Raw genomic sequence first — 13,333 nt, 5'->3', positions numbered from 1 at the left:
ACTGCCAAGCTTGGGCCCTCAGGGCACAGATCTTCAGCCTGCCTCCCCAACCACCTCAAGACTCCACCAGTGGCCAGCTGCACCCACCCCCCTTCCCTGCTAGTGGACCGCTTGGGGAGGACGACTGGCCTAAGGTCCTAGAGATCTAGGGAGGCCCTTTCCCCAGCCCCGGCTCCTTAAAAGAGTTTTGAGGGCAGAGACCAAGATAGTGAATGACGCAGCCGCATTTCTAGTGGCGGGGGAGATGGTGTGTGAAGTCTGAATATTTGGGCTAGCGGGTGCAAAAACCACCCTAGATGCCAGGTGCTTCTGGGTGAGTCTCTCCCTGCCTTGCCAAGTCTGGCCCTCTTGCCTTCCTTCTCTTAAACCATCTTTAACGTGGCAGCCTGCAGCTTCTCCGGCAGCCAATGTGTTTCTGATAAAGCACTTTTCTCCCCACTAACAGATTCCAGCTTTTGGCTCCTGAAGCCACAACATACAGGCACACGAGTTCAGGGACCAGGTATGTTCCTTTGGGCCCTTAAATACCTCTTCCCTGCCTCTGTCCTCTCCCCAGGAGTGTCCCCGATTTTCTTTGCAACTTGGAGTGAAATTTGCAAGGAAAGTCGGGGGGGGGGGGGAAGGAGAGAAAAGAAAGCCCCCCCTCCAGAGAATGAGAGAAAGAGTCCCAGAAAGCCTCCCATATCCCTTCTGCAGCTGGAGCAGGGAGAGGCGCCACCACCCTAAGTCCCCTCAGAGATCCCCCCTACATGAACACTCACCTTAGACACCCTCGTCTGTTTGGCCAGCGGCAGCCGAACTCCTGAAACTCCAGGATGTCTGAGCTCTGAGTGCTAATTCTCTGCTACCAGAGCCCCTGAGATCCTTGGTGGTGCCGAATTAAACCTGCAGGCTGCCCGGAGTCAAGCTGCACCTTTCTTTGCAGTGTATCCAGACCGCCAGCCTGGGTCCCAGCAGGAGTTGGGGGGCCTGCAGGAACCGCCGAGCTCCTCTGTCTGTGCGCCCTGCCGCTTTCCTCTCTGCCGCCTCTCTCTGGCTCTCTTCGTCCCACTCCCCCTTCCTCTCTCTTTTCCCGTCTTTTAATTTGATTTCCGTTTTCTTATCAATATTTCAACTGCTGTCTGATGAATTGTTCTAATAGACAGCCACCCGTGTGCCCCTAGCTGCTTTTCCAGAAACCTCCGGGTGTTGCTAGGAAATGTCAAGGAACACTAGAAACCACACACATATCGCAAACGTAAAGCCAAGAGGAGACGTCGGGACCCAGGCCTCCTTTCATTTGATTATTTACTTTTTAAATGATCGCTATGCAAATAATTATTCCTAGGACTTACATAGTATGAATGAGGTCCTCTTTGATTTTTCAAGCCCTGAAGTTTGGCTTACTTAAAGGTTACCTTTCCCTTTATGTGGACATCCCCTGAATACATCTTTTTCTGATCCACATTTTCCAGGCAGCATCTATAAGAGCAAGGTGATTTGTAAATGTCAGGGAAACAACCCTATTATGGACTTTTAATTTCAAAACCACAACATTTAACAACACCCTCACTAAGGAGGCATTTCTGGGTCCTCGAATTTGTGTTGTGTTTTTCTTTTCTTTCTTTCTTTCTTTCTTTCTTTTTTTTTTTTTTTTAAATTTTGGAATGTTGCTCATTGCTTCACTCTAAGACGTGGCCTTGAATGGGGCTCCGGGATTGCCGAGTCTGTGCTCACATTCACTCTTTTAGTTGCCCAATCCAGGGCCATTCTCCGCAAAACAGCCCGGCCTCGGCCTCGAGAGGAGTTGCCAGTGTTGCTCCCTCCCTGGCGGGTGGTTTTCACACCCTGGAGCTGCTTCTGAGGCTCCAGTAACCAGGAGCTTCAGCACCAGCTCCCCTCCCCCCCCAGAACGCTAGGCAAAGACCAGAGCAGATGAACTTGGGAGGGAGAAGCGAGGGGGGGGGGGGGGCGGTGACAGGTAAAGGTAGAGAGTGTGTCAGTTTGTAAGAGGAAAACCACAGCTTTGTGTACCTCCCAGAATTAGCCTCAGTTGCTCAAGCTTTGTTCTTTCTCGGGTGCCTAGACCCCTGACTGTTTTGGTTCTGGACACTGAGAGAATTAATTCAGTACCTGTTCCCTTTTCTCTGCCTCCCCACTCCCTACCCCTCAACTGGCTCTGGAAATTTCTGACCAAGAGCTATTGCTAGGATTCCATTTCTGGAGAAAGCACACTTATCACCCAGATCTCCCCACGTGGGGGGTATGAAGACTGGCGGCAGGGTTATTCATTATTTCCTTCTCAACAATATCCCGATTTTTCTCTCCGTCCCTCCCCCAAAGCTCAACATATTGAAACATTTTGCTGCTTACTAGGAGCAGCCAGGAGAGCTATGAGGTGAAAGGCCAGCCTGGGACCGTGACTGGGGCTGCCTGGGCTGGGGGCTGATGGCCAGGCTGCCCCCTCCCAGCACATTCCTGACCATTGCTTAGGAAAACAAGACAGGCTTGCGGAGGGGAGGAGACTGAAGTACAAGAACCAGTGCCCCCAGAATTTTGTTCCTGGGATTCTTGGAGAGATCCTCTTGCCTCCCAAAGGGAGCAAACACTATTCCAAGCAACCACAAATAAAACAGAAGGTGTTCCTGCATCCTGTACCGATGTCGTGCATTTTAAACAGAGGTTCTTTTCAGGGAAGTTGGAAATTTGAAAATGAGGGCTTCAGCTATATTAGAGGAGGTGAGCACTAAACAAATTGTCTAATTAATACCTCACCATCCAGATTAAGTTTTTCCAGCCTTTGTCTTTTGTCATTTTCTTTTCACCTCCCTTCTTGGAGGGGACTTGTAAGAGATCACTTGAGTACTTTCTCCAGATTTCACAGTTGTTATCACAGATTTTAAATTCTTCCTTCTTTATGTGTCACAGGTGCTATCACATCCTTATTTGTAGACCAATCTATCTGAGGTTTGCCTCTCTTCACTCGATTGTAAGCTTCCTGAAGGCAAGCATTGAGTTTGTTTTGTTCATTGCAGGATACCAGTGTCCACACTGAAATGGACAGGCAGAGAAGTGGGGCAATTTCTTAACCACATGTCTTCTTTCTGAACAATAAGGAGAGAGGGGAAAAGGAAACATACAAAACAAAACCATCCTGTTGTTATTAAGGGCAAACTGACAGGGACAGTTCCCCTGAGTATACTAATTCATTTTCTGCTTTGCAGGGTTGCATGAAATCAGTGCTCATGTGTTGGCTTCCTTTTTACATACCTGGTTTAACCAGGAATCCTGAGATCATCCCTCTGCCCAAGTACCATGGGTATGGTCAGCTGATGGGGGTGTCCTCCCCTAGTTTGGTACCCAACTCTTCAGGTTGTGTGTGTGGACACACACACTCAGGTATGTGTCCTATTTCTTCCTCTTCCTATAATTTTAAGAGCCAGAATGGGCATTCACTCCAAGGATCATGCATATAATAAAATCTTGGTGGTCCTGGGAAAAACAGATGAGCTGATCTGGATTCCCTTCCAACTGGGGTTTCAGAGCTGGACATAGACCTGGAAGCCTGCCGTGTTTGTGTACGTGAGGGGGTAGGGTGGGTTAAGGATGCCGAATGGGAGAAGTGCCTGCAGCCCCAACCACCCGTCTGGGAATAGGGAGGTGGGGTACGATTAGAACCTTGGCTATCTCATCCTCTGGGAAGATACAGCCAACTCCCTTTGTCACCTGGAGCCTTCAATTTGCCAGAAGAAAATTGCTGAAATTGGTAACAGCTGCCATAAGGAGGAGCCTAAGAGAGGAGAGAATGAAGGAAAAGGGGCAGGAAGACTCATTAAAGCCAGCTTATCCCTCTAACTGCTTCCAAAGGGAAAGGGTTGTGGGGGGGTGGTTTGCTCCATAGTTATTGCTGCCTCACCAGCTCATACCAGGCTGCTTCCTTGGGTCATAGATTTGTAATCCAGAGCCTGGTCATTAGCAAGTGACCCTGGTACAGAGTTTAGGAGGGTGGGAGATTGGAATCCAAGAAACGCTCCCAGCAGGGGAAGGGGGGGGCACTTTATCTGGGTGGTGCCACCATGGGTTCTATGCCAATTAGTACTCAGCTTCCTTATTTGGCTAATGAGAGAGCTACCATTAGATCATCATGAGATGCCTTCCGATTAGAGTATGCTATAATTCTGTGAGAGTGTTTAACCTGGGAAAGGATGTGAATCAAAGGCAAATTAATGGTCTAGGGTTAGACAGAAACTTTGGGTTCCAGTTTTAACTCTGCTCCTGATGAGTAGTGTTATGAACTGAATTGTGTCCCCCCTGAAATGTATACTCAAAAGCCCTTACCACCAGTAATTCAGACTGTGAATGCATTTGGAGATAGAGCCTCTAAAGAGGTAAATAAGGTACAATGGATGGACCCTAACCCGATAGGACTGGGGTCCTTATAAAGAGATTGGTACGCAGAAATGTGGAACATAGAAGAAAGAATGTGTGTGGGCACAGTGAGAAGGCCACCAACAGCAAACCAAGGAGAGAAACTTCAGGAGAAAACACACCTGCTGGCACCTTGATCTTGGACTTCCAATCTCCAGAACAGTGAGGAAATAGATTTCTGTTGTTTAAGGCACTAATACTTTGGTATTTTATTATGGCAGCCCTAGCGAACTAGGTATTTTGCCATGATTTGGTTTCTCCAAGCAAGTAAAAGAATTGACAGGGTTGACACACTTTACTCAACTCTTCTGGAACCCATTGTGATGATAAATATCTATTTATTGCATATCCACAATGTTTCTGGCCATGTGTAGCCTTGTGTGTAAAGCAATATTCTGGTCTTTGTGGTTCTTTCCACCTCCCTTCCCCACCCCCCAAAATGGCTTAAACCTCATTGAGTTTCAATGTCCTCTATATTTTCTATTCCTTTCGCTCTTAATGACAGGAAGGAAGGAAGTTGCTTCCTGCTCCTCTAGCAAGCAATTTCAGATTTTAAAGGGTAGCCAACGAGATGTCACGCTCCTTATCTCTCATTATTTGTGTCCTCTTATAGCCCTTGCCAGGCTGCAAACCTAGACTGAGCTCCTGGAAATTACAAGGAGAAAGAAGTGGGAAATCTGCTCAGGGAGATAAGTCCAGGAAATGGAGGCAGTGAGTAGAACAGGGTCCCCTAAGAAGAGCTGGCCGACGGGGGCACTTTGGATTTTGGGATGTGTGTGAGCTGGTCAGGCCTTTGATTCCTATCATATACCAACACACACACGCACACACACACGCTGCCATTCACACGTACTCTCAGTGTAAAAGGCGATCTTGGAATGGGGGAACGTGGGGTGCAAAATAAAGAGCATTCAGAGCAAGGACGGAGAACCAATGGATTGAGAGATCAGTGACCCGAATGGGTGCAAGAGGAAGGACTTCTCCCAGGCTGACAGATTCATCCCTCACCTCTAGCTGCAGATTAGACATATATAAAGCTTCCCAGGACTGCAGATGAAGAGATGAGGTCACTGGAGAATGGATGAGACCAAGCATTAAAGCAAAGAGGAGCCCTAAGACCAAAGACTTTTATATACATTATATTCTTTCCCTCTGGTCCCTTAGCAAGTTTCTCTCCTCCTTAAGTTATCTCTTCATGAATGTCAATTAGTTAATTTGATTTTATTAGCTAACCCTGAGCCCTGCTCTAGCTTAAATTTTTATAATTCTAAAGAGCCTATTCCTAGTCTCATCTATGGTTATACGTATTTTGTAGGTTATTGGGAGACATTCTTTCTCCTGTTCCTGTTGAAAAAACTGTGGTATTCATCCTTCATAATAACTCTAGTAAGGTTTCCGTGTGGCTTCAGTGTCTTCTGATTGAATGGAATAATTCATTCATTCATTTGCAGGGGAAGGGTCATGAGAAGGACCTGAGTGATATCACTGAGAAGGCAAAGGTTTGCAAGGACTGTATTATCTTTGCTCTGTCGACTTGGACTTAACCCTATAAAAAGGGGAAAGAGAACAGAATTAATGAAAGCATCAAGTTCAGGGTCATGTGTAGAAGGAGTCACCACCACAGTTTAAGGAGAATGAATCGGTGACTTTAAAGGCTTCCAGGCATAATTGGATGGAGTGGGACAGTCAGTGTGTCCGCTGTAACTCTGAAGTGGACGATGATTGTCTTAGCTGAAAACGAAACGAACCCTTTGGGACGCTGTTGAGAAAAATGCCAAAGAAGAAAAAGTGTGCCCACTCTGGCCACCGAAGACACTAGAGCAATGCCGTCTGAAATACAGATGCCATTTTCATTCTTCCCTTCTTGCCTTCAGAACCCCAATTTACAGAAGAAAAAAGAAAAAAAAAACCTTAGACAAAAGTCGAGCAGGGCCAATACTAGTTACTTTTGGCACAAAGGTCTTGCGGTATGTTTTTTAGTGGAGGGGGTGGGAGTGGGGTGAGGTGTGGGAGGTATTTGAGTGAGGAGAGAGATCAATAATATCTGATACTAACGTCTAAGGATAATCGTTTGAGAACTGAGATGCTTTTGACCAAGTACTTCCAACCTCTACATGGAAAAGACGCTGTGTAAATACTTGTCTGATCAAATACTGGTCTGATGTGTCATTATTGTTTTTTTCAGTGACCCTCAACTTTGATAGATGGGGACAGTGGGGTCCTGGAGAGAGCATGGTCACTTAGCGTTACTTCGATGCACGTCACAGCCGAACACAAAACAATGTCCCCCACTTAACACAATAAACACTGGGGACTCACTGCCTTGTGAGTTCCTCTGAGGGAACCTGCTTTCCCTAGATAAGAGATCAAAAGTAGAGGGTATATTTTCATTTTCTGGGTGTCTGTCTTTAAATCCGGCTTAGTGAAGCAAGGTGTCTCCTAGATTTTTGGTCGAGGGCAAGGGGACACAGGTTTTTTCCAAATCTTATTTTCTCTTTTTAAAAGGTCAGATTTGTGAGTGACACAGGGGTGAACTGAGCAACTGTGAAATTCTCATTGCTTCAGAGTGACTGGGTATTGTGGAAATGGAAAGAATAGGAAATTATATTTCACACTCTATGAAGCCTTCTTGCTGCTTCTTCTGGTGATGGTTTTGGTTCCATCTTATAAAAATGGACTAGAATGGGAGGGGCAGGATAAAGCGGATCTTGAAGAAATAGGTAAGTGTGGAATGCCCCACTCCAATCTTCCCTACTGCCTTCTCCACGTTCTGACTCAAAGGTGGGTTGGCCTGTGTGGCTACCAGAGCACATGCGACTTCAAATTGAGCTCGTTCTGCGTGTCCTTTATTAACTCAGCTAGCCACTCAGCTAGCTAGCTGTTTTGTCCTTTTGAGATCCCTATATCCTTTTCATTCTGCTAAACGCTTTATATAAGCGCACTGGCAGTAAAAAATTAGAGCCAGGGAAGAGGGTTCCCGCTGAAAATTTTATGGATCAGCTGAGACAAGAGTCAAATGGCTACCAGGACTTCAGCTACTAGCTAGGGAAACCAGTTATTCCAATTTTTTTTTTAACTGAACCCCTAGATGATTCTCTTCAAGTTCACTCACGGTAGAACTTTAGCAAGTTTTCTGAAATGGTTTCCCTGTAAGGGGTGACAAGGGGGGATGGTCAAATTTTTCAGCTGGGGAGGCTTTTCGATTTGGAACCAAACTGAATTTTGGCTTGCGTCTCTAGAAAAGAAACTGGTCATGGCTGTGGGGCCCAGAACCCCGAGAGATGATAAGCATTTGCAATCTTGAGCCCTTATCTCCTCCTGTATCTGGCCTTCTTGCATTTATAAAGTAAATCGGGAAATCTCACTACAACAGGCTTTCCTGTGAGGAGGCTGGCATTTCCTGCCTGCCCCACTGGGGACAGGAATGGAGGGAACACACTGCTGATGTTCAGGTTTTCCCATTTCAGCCCTGCAGCTGCTGCGGGGGTTGGGGGTGGGGGGAAGAGGGCACCCACCCAGAGATCAGCAATGGTGTGAATTTGAGCTAAGGAGGTCATTGTTTTCCTGATACACTTTTCATACAGCCTTCTTACACATAAAATAAGAAAAGAAACACCCATTGTTACTTATTTGAACACACACACATGCCCAGGTACATATTCTGCATATGTGTGTTGCATGGATACCCAGCTGTCTTGCTTTGATGAGATTGATATATATTGTCATATACTTCTGACAAACTGCCATTAAATTGGTTATCTTAAAATATAACCATTTGCATTTTGTTGCACCAGGGAAATATTCATGTAAATTCCATGGTTTGACAACTTAAGGGGCACCTGGGTGGCTCAGTCCATTAAATGCTCGACCTCAGCTCGGGTCATGATCTGGCAGTCCGTGAGTTCAAGCCCCGTGTTGGGCTCTGTGCTGACAGCTCAGAGCCTGGAGCCTGCTTCAGATTCTGTGTCTCCCTCTCTCTCTACCCTTCCCCCACTTATGCTCTGTCTCTCTCTCTCTCTGTCTCTCATAAATGAATACATGTTAGAAAAAAATTTTTTAAGTTTGTAAACAAAAAATGCTTTTGTAAAGAGAAGTACCTCTCCTCATTTCTTGCACTTATCTTTAGGGTAAATTTTATTCCGTTTCTGATATATGTGCTATTGAAAAGATCACTTGTATTAATAAAAAATTTCACCTATTGCTTCTATCAAAGATGTGAATGTATGTAGAAAATCTGATCTTGTTCTATTATAGTATTTATATCACAAATTTTACATAGCACTTACAGTCATGTGTGATTGGACAAACCCTAGAGAAATTCACACTCAATTTCTGAGATGAAGAAACAGAATCTGAAATAGAAATTACTTCTTTTTTCATGCAACATTTAAGTGTTATTTTATTAAGCAACATGATTATTGTTAGCACCATCTTTTACATGGTGAAATTGAATCATACATTAGAAACCTGAATCTCTTAGAACCATTAATATATTATTTAAGTAATGTGTTTTAGACATTATCTATAATTATGTAAGTAATTTGTCAAACTTTGCAGGGGGAGTCACAGGGCCTGGCTAGAACTCAAGTCTTTTCACTTCTTTTTTTTTTTTAAGTTTATTTTTTATTTATTTTGAGAGAGAGAGAGAGAGAGAGAGAATACCAAGCAGGCTCCATGTTGTCAGCACAGAGCTGGGTGTGGGGCTCGAGCTCATGAACTGGAACATCATGACCTGAGCTGAAATCAAGAGTCTGATGTTTTAACCAACTGAGCCACTCAATTGCCCCAACTGAGGTCTTTTCACTTGTACTCTTCTATTGCCTTGTTGAATTTCTATGAACATGGTACATGAAATTGACAAACTTTCCATCTCCTTTAAGTGGTGGTGGGGTTGCTCACCATCAATGACAATTCACTGATTTCAGAACTCCCTTCTCTCTTCTTCCATGGTTAGAACACCTAGTGTTGCTTTCTGTTTCCTTTCCCTTTATCCCAGGAGGAAGGGTTGCAAAGATAAGAAAGATAGCTCATATATACTCTTCACCTACTTTTTCTCATGTTCCCGTATTACATAACCATGGTGCCATTCATTATCAAAGCTTAGCATTTGTTCAATACTATTAAATAAACTTCAAACTATTCAGATTTCATCAGTTTTCCTGCAGTGTTCTTATTCTGTTCGTGGGTCCAGTCCAGGACCCCATGTTGTATTTTATTGTCAAGTGTCCTTAACCTCCTTATATCTGTAGTAGTTCTTTGGTCTTTTCCTTCTGTTGCATGACTTTGACCCTTTTGAAGAGCATTGGTGAGGTATTATGTAGCATGCCTCTAATCTGGGTTTGTCTGAAGTCTTACTATGATTAGATAGAGTTATGTATTTTGGGGAAGAATACATAGGAAGAATGAGCCTTTTATAGCACATCATCCTGGAGGGTCCATGACATTGATGTCTTATTACTGGTGATGTTGACCTTGAGCACTTGGTCAAAGTGGTATTGGCCAGGGTACTCCACTACAAAGTTACATATTTTTTCCCTTCACAATTAACAAGAATTAGGAGGGAGATACTTTGTCATTAACAAGTATTTGGGGGGGGGGAGGCGAGGGAATACTTGGAGTACCATGCAAATATCCTGTTTTTCCTTACCCTTTTGCTCACTAATTTTAGCATCCATTGGTGGATTTCATCTTAAGCAATAATTACTGTGGTGTTCTAATGATGACTTCACTCATTCCTTCTACATTTATTAATTGGAATTCTTTTTAAAAAAAGAACTGTCCCGTCTCTTTTCTCTCTCCATTTCTTTTCATTTCCTTCCTCCCTCCCTCCCTCCCTCCCTTCCTTCCTTCCTTCCTCCTTTCATCAGTATGAACTTATGGATATTTGTTTTATTATTTGGATTGCCGTCTATCACTACAATTTATTTTGTTGCTCCAATTTCAGATTGCTTCACTTGGGCCATTGGGAGCTCTTTCTGAATTTTTTCCTTTAGCATCTCCTTATTTTCTGGCACCACACAGTGCTTCAGGATTATCTTATATTTTCCCTGCCCCAGGCCTGCAATCATTTGCTTCTCCAAGGATCCCTGGTTCCTTGGATTGAGAATGGTATTTAGAAACCAAGATTAGAGGTTTAGTTGTGCTACTTGCTACTAGGGGTTACAGGCTTAGTCCCTCTCAGCAGACAGAACAAGGAAATATGTCCTAAATATACACACATATCTAGATTCCTTTCTGTATCTCTCTAGTCTGCTAGCGCTGCCATAATGGAATGCCACAGAAGGAGTGGCTTCAATACAGAAATTTATTTCTCACAGTTCTGGAGGCTGGAAGTGCAGGATTAAGGTGTTGACTGAGTTGGTTTCTTCTGAGGCTTCTCTCCTTGACTTGCAGCTACCCAAGTCTTTCTCTATCTTCCTATAAGGACATCAGTCATCTTGGATTAGGGCCCATCCTTAAGATTCATTTAACTTCAGTTATGTCCTCAAAGGCCTTTCTCCAAATATAGTCACATTGTGGGTTAGGACTTCAGTCTATGAATTATTTGGTCCATAGCAATCTGTATATATATTTTAAAACGAGCTAATGCTGATACCGCCAGCTCAGTGCTATACGGCTCATTTTGGAATTTCCTCTTTGCTTATGTGTAATTTCTGTCTGCAGCAGTGAGGAATCTGGCACTTACTATCTACAATATATTTATTTATTTGTTCAACCGTAGCATACCTATGAAGCCCTTCCAGAATGGCTAATCCATGCCCTTGGGAGAAACAGATTCACCCAACTAAAGTGTAGCAGTTTGGTTCTTTTTATATATGGTTCTTTTTATGTTTAGCTTTACAGTGTTTGGTCAACACACTGTTTCCCAAAGTTACTAGGTCCCCTTTCTTACTCAACGTTTTGGTGTGGTTATGTCAACCACTTACAATGTAGTTGGGTTCAACTGTCATGGAATGAATTCCATCTGGGGTTCTCCTAAAATTGGGGTTGAGTTTTTCAATTTCCATACAGTAAAACTCACGGTTCTGTATCGCATCAGTGCAGAACTATACTACTGTTCCACCACCCCCCAAATTCTTTTGTGCAGCCCTTTCTCCCACCCCCAATCCCTGACAAGCACTGAGATTTGCTTTTCATCCCCAGAGTTTTGCCTGTTTCATAATATGAACTCATACAATATGTAAACTTTGGGTCTAGCTTCTTTCACTTGCAAAGTATATTTAAGATTTATTTATGTTGGCGTATGAATTAGTAATGCGTACCTCTTCACTGCTGAGTAGTATTCCATTGTTGCGTAGTACTCGCTGAATGGATGTACCACATTTTAGTGATCCATTCACCCACTGAAGGACATCTACGCCATTTGCAGTTGGGGTGAATATAAATAAAGCTATAAGTACTTGTATGCAGGTTTTTGGTTGTATGTAAGTTTTCAATTTGCTCAGGCAAATATCTAGGAGTGGGATTTCTGGCTTTATGCTAAATGAACATCTAACTTTATAAGGAACTGCCAAACTATCTTTCCAAGTGGTTGTGCCATTTTGTATTCCTATCAGTAGGTTTGAGAACTCCGTTTGCTTTTAATACTTCTGAGCATTTGGTTGTAATTTGCACTTCCCTAATGACTAACCATTCTGAGTATCTTTTCATGTGTGTGCTTGCATCTAAACATCTTCCTTGGTGAAGTGTGTTTTCATGTCTTTTGTCCAGGATTTTATTGCTAGTTCTTGTTGAGTTTTGAGAGTTCTTCATATACTCTGGAAACACAGCTGTTACCACATTTATGTTTGCAAATATTCTCATTCATTCTGTGGCTTGTCTTGTGATTCTCTTAACAATGTCTTTCTAGGGGCACCTGGGTGGCTCAGTCGGTTAAGCGTCCGACTTCAGCTCAGGTCATGATCTCATGGTTCATGGGTTCGAGCCCCACGTTGGGCTCTGTGCTGACAGCTCGGAGCCCGGAGCCTGCCTCGGATTCTGCGTCTGCATCTCTCTCTGACCCTCCCCGGTTCACGCTCTGTCTCTCTCTGTCTCAAAAATAAATAAATGTTAAAAAAAATGTCTTTCTCTGAGCAAGTTTTAAATTTTGATAAAGTCTAGTTTATATTTTTTCTTGTATGAATTTTGTTTTGGTTGTCATATCTAAAACCTCTTTGCCATACCTAAAGTCATGCATATATTTTCCTGTGTTTTCTGCTAGAAGTTGGATAGCTTTAAGTTTTATGTTGCAGCCTATTATGTATTTTGAATTAATTTTTATATAAGTTGTAAGATATTTGTAGTGGTTCACTATTTAATTACTTAGTATTTTCCATATAGACATCTGAATGCTCAGCACTATTTGTTGAAAGGACTATCTTTTCTTGATTGAATTGCCTTGGTACCTGTTCCAAAAATCAAGTAACTGTATTTGTGTGGGTGTATTCCTGAGTATTCCATTCCGTTACACTGATCTATGTCTAACCTTTTGCCAATACCACATTGCTTTGATTATGGTAGCTTTGTAGTGAGTCTTGCAATCATAGTGTGTATGGATGTCATGAATCCTGTGACTTTATTCTTTTGCAGGATTGTTTTGGCTATTCTAGTACCTTTGTCTTTCCATATAAATTTTAGAATCATCTTGATAGCTCAACAGGACTGCTGGGGTTGTGTTTGGGATTGTGATGAACCTATAGTAAAACCAAGGGAACTGACATTTAACAATATGAAGAAACATAAAATGTGAGTGCATCTTCTAAAGAATTTATATATGTAACACTGGTGTTTATTGTTGCATCTGAACTTATTGTACGAACTTTTGCTCAACTTCGTCACTAGTGCATAAAATGAGCCACAAATATCAATATTTAACCTTACATAAATGGTTCAGTGCAGGGACATGAAATGTAAACAAACATTTACCCTTGATTATTAAGGGATAAAG

At 43.1% G+C, this 13,333-nt stretch overlaps 1 protein-coding gene and 1 long non-coding RNA gene across 2 annotated transcripts in view; one reads left to right on the top strand and one right to left on the bottom strand.

Annotated features, from left to right (window-relative positions):
- FLI1 (Fli-1 proto-oncogene, ETS transcription factor) overlaps positions 1-1,015 on the bottom strand; it is a 129,277-nt gene extending 128,262 nt beyond the window's left edge. The window contains exon 1 of the mRNA XM_043579801.1: positions 762-1,015. The gene's annotated coding sequence lies outside the window, so the exon portion shown is untranslated. The remainder of the gene's footprint in view (positions 1-761) is intronic.
- A 976-nt stretch (positions 1,016-1,991) lies between these two features.
- On the top strand, positions 1,992-8,178 carry LOC122483139. Its single transcript, XR_006297314.1, has 2 exons — positions 1,992-3,378; positions 5,859-8,178. It is a non-coding gene; the product is annotated as an uncharacterized LOC122483139 (long non-coding RNA).
- The last annotated feature ends 5,155 nt before the right edge of the window (positions 8,179-13,333 follow it).

This window comes from Prionailurus bengalensis, chromosome D1 (genome assembly GCF_016509475.1).
Source record: "Prionailurus bengalensis isolate Pbe53 chromosome D1, Fcat_Pben_1.1_paternal_pri, whole genome shotgun sequence".
NCBI lineage: Eukaryota > Metazoa > Chordata > Mammalia > Carnivora > Felidae > Prionailurus > Prionailurus bengalensis.
The sequence above is the reverse complement of the archived record's forward strand: the minus strand, read 5'-3'. Positions and strand labels throughout refer to the sequence as shown.